General features: G+C 43.9%; 1 pseudogene across 1 annotated transcript; it reads right to left on the bottom strand.

The window, feature by feature from the left end:
• Window positions 1–1,322: 1,322 nt before the first annotated feature.
• LOC125521862 (putative B3 domain-containing protein Os06g0632500) lies at window positions 1,323–5,314 on the bottom strand (annotated as a pseudogene). Its single transcript, XR_015611560.1, has 6 exons — window positions 5,126–5,314; window positions 4,713–5,001; window positions 3,986–4,050; window positions 3,484–3,794; window positions 2,865–3,055; window positions 1,323–1,895 (listed from the first exon to the last, which is right to left on the bottom strand). The product of XR_015611560.1 is annotated as a putative B3 domain-containing protein Os06g0632500 (transcript).
• Between the last annotated feature and the right edge of the window lie 658 nt (window positions 5,315–5,972).

Here is a 5,972-nt window from a genome sequence, read left to right as displayed (position 1 = left end):
GCATATACCTAGAAACTAGAAGTTTCTTCAACTCTGCCATAGTATGAGACATCTGCAAGATTTTCCTGTGCACGTATGCTGTTTGTCTGCAAAATAATAACCTGTGTATGTGCCTGCAACTATTGGCATGATTTGGTGGTCATGATCAGATCATTCAGACAAAACTTTGTGCCAAAAAAAATCATCATTTGGTGACACCCTGCTTATAGAATTCTGAAAGGATAGATGATCACAAGAAGGTGGCAAGGGACACTTCTTTTTTTCCATTGTCCGGCTTCCTTCAAATAGCCTCTGCGACGTTCTTTCTGCTTTCTTTTGTTGGAGGAACAAAAAGAGTGGAGAATTATTGTCATGACTTTGGGCAAGCATTGGACGGAGGAGAGCCATCTCTGCACTGTGCTGCACAGCTGTGTGGTGCGTGCAGGAGCCATCTGGGAAGGCCATTCTGTACCTTGCAAGTACCAACTCCTTCCTCCAGGGAAAGCACACCAGGTTCCTGGACAATTTAACCATTGTAAATGTTATCCTTGTCATTAGGACTAAAAGAAAGCCGGTTTTTTATTAGTTAGTTACCTGGTTGTTCTTCTGATAGTACAGGTACGATGGAATGGACTTTTCACCTAATAAAGGTTTTCCATTTTTCTGTTATGGAATGATTCTGCTGGCACCATGAAGCTAATAAATTATGTTTGTTGATTTCTGTCACAATAGGCACCACCTTGAAGCTAATAAATTATGTTTCTTGATTTTTGTCAGCGTAGGCATTATGGAGAGTTCACTGAACCAGACATGAGAACCTAATTCTCGTCTAACTTGGATAGCTCCTAACTGGCACAATCTTTACTGAAACAGTCGCATAAATAGTCCTATCAGCAAATTGACAGGTGCTTGTCTACAGGCAAGATTTGCATTGATCTCTTTGCCCAGGCTGTAACCCGCGGAACTAAAGAAGGTAAGTAAGATTGGTAAGTGTGTCAGAGACTCAGAGTTGTATGTGATCATGCTAACCAGAAAAAGCCTATGATTCCACTCCCTAATGGCAAATTTAGAGGGCAGGGTGCCACTCGGAAGTCACACCTGAGCTTTTGCTTTTAACCAGCTGAAAAAGCTGCCCTGAGAATCGGTTCTGTGCCTACCCAACAAGCTCGTGTAGCATGTGCTTAGCTCTCTTATCTCTTCTGGAGCCTTAAACCTACGGTTCTCATTATCCATTGGTGTTTATTTTAGAACTTATGAACCTTTTTTTTATCATCCACACACGCTGATACATTTCGCAGTCTAATATTTGCAGAAACAGACGGTTAGTGCTGCACAGGAAATAGTGATGTTGCATATACATGTACTGACGATGCGGTCCATAATCTACCAGCATTCCAACAAACAGTGATGTTGCAGTGACCAAAACATAGGCTAACTTATCCACTGGAGCAAGTAATAAGCTAAATACATACACTAATCTACTAGCGTTCAACAAACACAGATGTCACAGCGACCTAAACATAGATTAACTTGTCTACTGAACTACTACCCAAATACCAAGCTTTCACATATGGTAAATCACTAACCAAGAACTGTCATTGGCAAGTGACATTGGCATTGGTAGGAAAAATACTGGCACGATGTTTTGCTCGCACCAGTTGGGCATGATCAGACGATCAGTTGATAACAACATGCCAGACCATTTTCTCGACGACCTTGAAGGTGCAGCGATCGCCTTCTTCTACGTCGTTGTCTCGGCAAAACCTTTTCCAGCCTTTCCCTGTTATGTAGCCGTAGGTGTTGGCGATGTTGAAGGCTACTGGCCAAGATCTTGCGCTCCCCTCCATGGATGTTTTAAGTTGGATTGTACATGCTTCTAGAAGACCAATTGATGAGCAAAAGGTCCCTTTCACAGCCTGCATTGATGCCAGAAATTGAAGCTCTTGTAAGATGGTATATTTATAAAAAAAAAATTAAACTGAAAGTTCACAACTAGCCAACTAGTATGTAATAAATGAAGGTTCTATATAGGAAACATCATTTCTGTGAAGTCTCTGTTGTGCACTGTAAAGAAAGCTTAAAATTTTGTCTAAGTATAATTAAGTGCAAAGTGTCAGTAGATATTTGCCTTCGCGCTGTCACACACGCTACCTCCGACAAAAAACCAAGTCATTTTAGCATTATGTCAGTCAAGTTTTCTAAATTTGACCAGCTATAAAGAAATAACTACTAGCATCTAAATTATCAAATTAAAACTAATAAATTTATCATGAATTATACCTTTATACTAACAGATATAATTATTTTTATGTGAGGCAACATGTTTGCACAATTGAGGATCAATGCACCATCTTGAAGACTGTCATATCCCAAAAGACTTATGTTTTGGATTGGGAAGAAGTATTTTGTAAAGGGACTCAGTTATAAAATGAAACAAATGGAAAACAACAGTAATTCGTAATTCCTCCAAAAAAATAGTAACTCTGTAGAAAACACAAATAATTTTGATTTTCAGAGCAGAGAAAGACCTGGCACCATTTGATAATTTAGACTGTCATTAATTAAGACTTCGTCACCATTTGGTGGAAGACTGTATACAGGATTTTCATAAAGTGCAGATTTATTGAAGCTGATATCACACTTTGTAATGAAAAAGATCACAATTGCAGTATTAACAGTTCAATGTTACCAAATACTCCCTCCAAAGCTAGTACAAACTTGAGTCACTTATTTTGGGACGGAGGGAGTATGTGGTACAAACATCGGTATGAATAGCTTCACAAAATATGGAACACCAAAGGGCATTGAGATTAATTTCTAATTTTTTGTTATTTATGTTCATACCCAACAAACGGAAATATAAAGATAATAAATGTAGTGCTCACAAAGAATCGTTTAAGTGAAGAGCTGGTAATCTGCTTCGTAAATGAGTGCCTTCGCAGAATGCCTGTGGGTTTGCTCTGCGACTCGACCGTCTTAGCTTTAATTGCAGGAACCGGTGCAAGAATTGCGGAAACCACTTGCCTGTTGTAGTTCCTTTTCTTGCTGACAGTTGCAGCTACAAGCTGCTTGGCACCTGCACAATTGCATCTCACATGAGACAAGATGAAGGCCACAAATATTCAAGTCATTCAAAGTTGCGCATTTGAAACAAAAGGAATTTTTTTAAAGGGGAATATATTAATATCACGAAGGTACCAATTACACCCAGCCTCTGAACCTACAAGATAAAGTTTGCAGGAGTTTCACATTAAAAACATTTCAATTCTTTTTCTATGTGAAAAAACTGTTTAATGTCTCCCTAAGCACTAGTCTATTTTTCTGTTGTTTGGGGTTTGTTCTTTGGTTTTTTACTTGGTTTTCCCCAATTAACCGGGCATTGTTATGTTTTGGGGTCCAGTTTTCCTTATAAAATGGATCATCTCTATTCTTATGGAAATTGCAGGAACCCCTGCTGTAAAAAAACAGTTCAATTCAGGCAAGAATGTATGTATTTCGCCTTACTTTGTGGGATCGCAGTGTTTGCCCCATCTGCCTCATCAGCTAGGTAAGGATACTCCTTCATACACCCATTCGGCAGGAACACCTGAACCGAAAACGACATGTTAACTTCATACCGGAACAGCAGGATGTTCCCTTCGGAGAGATCATGTGCCGTCAGAAACTCCGCCCAAACTTCTCCATACAGCACGTCCGATTGACGCTGATCTAGCTCGACTGGCCATAACTTGCCGGTAGGGCCAATGATCAAGGCTTTTTGGCTGGGCAACTCTCAGCCCAATCAAGTGCTGCTGCACAAACTCATCAGGGATTGTCTGGAAGAACATTGGGAGCAAAAACTAAGCACAACAGTTTTAAGTTCAGAGCTTGTCAAGTTGATACTACATAAGTACTATCCGATTTCTGAAGAGAGAAGCAGATTAAACTAGCTAGCTATCTTCTTGGTATTAATATATTCCCTAAACAAAAAAAGAGATAAAACTAGCCAGCTAGTTATCTTGCTCACCATCTTCTCCCGGTCATCCGGTCGAAGCAACTTGATGAACCGAGGCCTGGTCTTGGACGTCACACCTACGTACCGATCACAGATTGTTACAAGGAGATACAAGTTTTTTTTCAAAAAACATTGCAATGGCAGGAGGACTGGATGAGGGATCTAAGAAATATCATCTTGTTAGGTTGGAAAAGGTTTGCCAGCCAAGCATGTGGCAAATGTTTGCTTGCTAAGTACAAAATGGTTATGGAAGCTTGAGAATGAACAAGGCATTTTGCAAGAAATGATTATGAACAAATATATTAAAGGGGTATTTTATCTCAATGTTGCAAGAAGAATCATGGGCAATCTCATTTTGGCAGGAGATAATGAAAGTAAAAAGAATTAGGAAACACTAAAAATCTGACGTCAAATTTTCGGACATGGCAAATCTGATGTTTTTCATGGCAATTTATGTTGGCACGATGATGGCAAATTTATTTTGCAAGCAAGGCAATTTACTGACAAAAAATAAACTGAGGCGGATTTGCCGTGCTCGCCTAAACTTGCGGAGAACATAATTTACCATGAAAAAGTTCGATTTGCCATGGTAAAAAATCTGATGTCAGATTTGTAGTGGAGTCCAAGAATTATGATTTTCTTTAGTAGAGCCAGGAGTGCTTTTGTGGGTTTTGCACTTGAAAATGAGTACAAATGAAATTGCAGCGTTTGTAACGCATTATGCGACGAATGAACCTGCCTGCGGGAGGAGCGCAGAGGCCCGCGAGGCAGCAGGCCGGGTCGTAGGCGGTCAGGGTGGCCATCCCGCGCCGCTCGCGCCGCAGCACCACGGACCACCCTTCGCCGATGCCGTTCTTCCTGACGATCTCCGGCCAGCCGGCGCCCAGCCAGCACGCCACCCCGCCGTCCGGTCGCGGCCGCATGCACAGCTCCACGCGCCGGGGCTTGCCGAGCAGGTCCACCACGTGCACCTCCTGCACGTCCCCGGCGCCGGCCGCGAGCCGCGCCCCGAACTCCCAGGGGACGCACTGCAATCACAGGAAAAAACACACGAAAGCGGCAGAGGGGGGCCGGTCAGGAATTGATTGATGTGACAGAGCGGAGGCGGGGCAATCAATGGCGGTGCGGCGGGGTTTGGCGTCAGTCACTGACCAGCTTCTGGAGGCAGCTTGGCGACAGCACCGGCGCGGCGAACTTGTACCGTGGTTGGCGGCGGACGGAGAGCGCCATGCTCTGCCGGTGACGTGGTGACGGTGCTATCGCAATGAATGCGCTGCTTTGGCTGGTCGCTGCGGTTCAGTTCAGTGCTTGTGCAGACAGTCACGTGGTGGTTGGAAGAGGAGACGGGCGGAGTTGGGTGCGACGGTTGCCGGTTGGAGTTCCCGAGGTAAGAGCAATTCCAATGGGGCGACCCAAACCGACGGCGCATTTGTCTGTTTTTTGTTCGTTTGGGTTGGCTGTCCGCTCGACGTTCGTTTAGTTTTTGTATTTGGGTTGACGGTGGATCCAACGCGCCGACCTATTTTATGTCTGCATTTAACTTTTAAATAAAAAAGGCCCGCGGCCGATCATGCCAACGGTCATGTCTCATGCCGGCATCATGTCAGTGTCGGTATACAATGCCGGCTTCAAAAAATACCACAGTTCATGCTGACGCACTCGCCAGCCGGCCGGCACACATGCTAGCACACAAAAAAGGGTGGGATTTGAGTTCGACCACGCCATCGCGGCTCACGTGGTCATGCCGGCACACCTGCCGGCATACAAAAAAGATGGCCTTCGACGCCATATATCACTCGTCGTCGAACTTGAGCATGTCGGCCTGCATCTTCTCAAACCACGGCCTCTTCCTTGGTGATACGGTGTTGAGATCCACCTTCATGATCTCCACTCCAGTCATCATGCTTGCAAGAGACACTTCTTTCGCCTTTGTCTTGGCATTGGCGGCCTCGATCTCTAGCATCTTGGCTTGCTTCTCCGCCTCGAGCTCGAACATCTT

This window comes from Triticum urartu, chromosome 7A (assembly GCF_056163025.1).
Source record: "Triticum urartu cultivar PI428250 chromosome 7A, HENAU_Tu73, whole genome shotgun sequence".
NCBI classification, from domain to species: Eukaryota; Viridiplantae; Streptophyta; class Magnoliopsida; order Poales; family Poaceae; genus Triticum; species Triticum urartu.
Note: the sequence above shows the minus strand (reverse complement) of the source record. Positions and strands in the feature narration are given on the sequence as shown.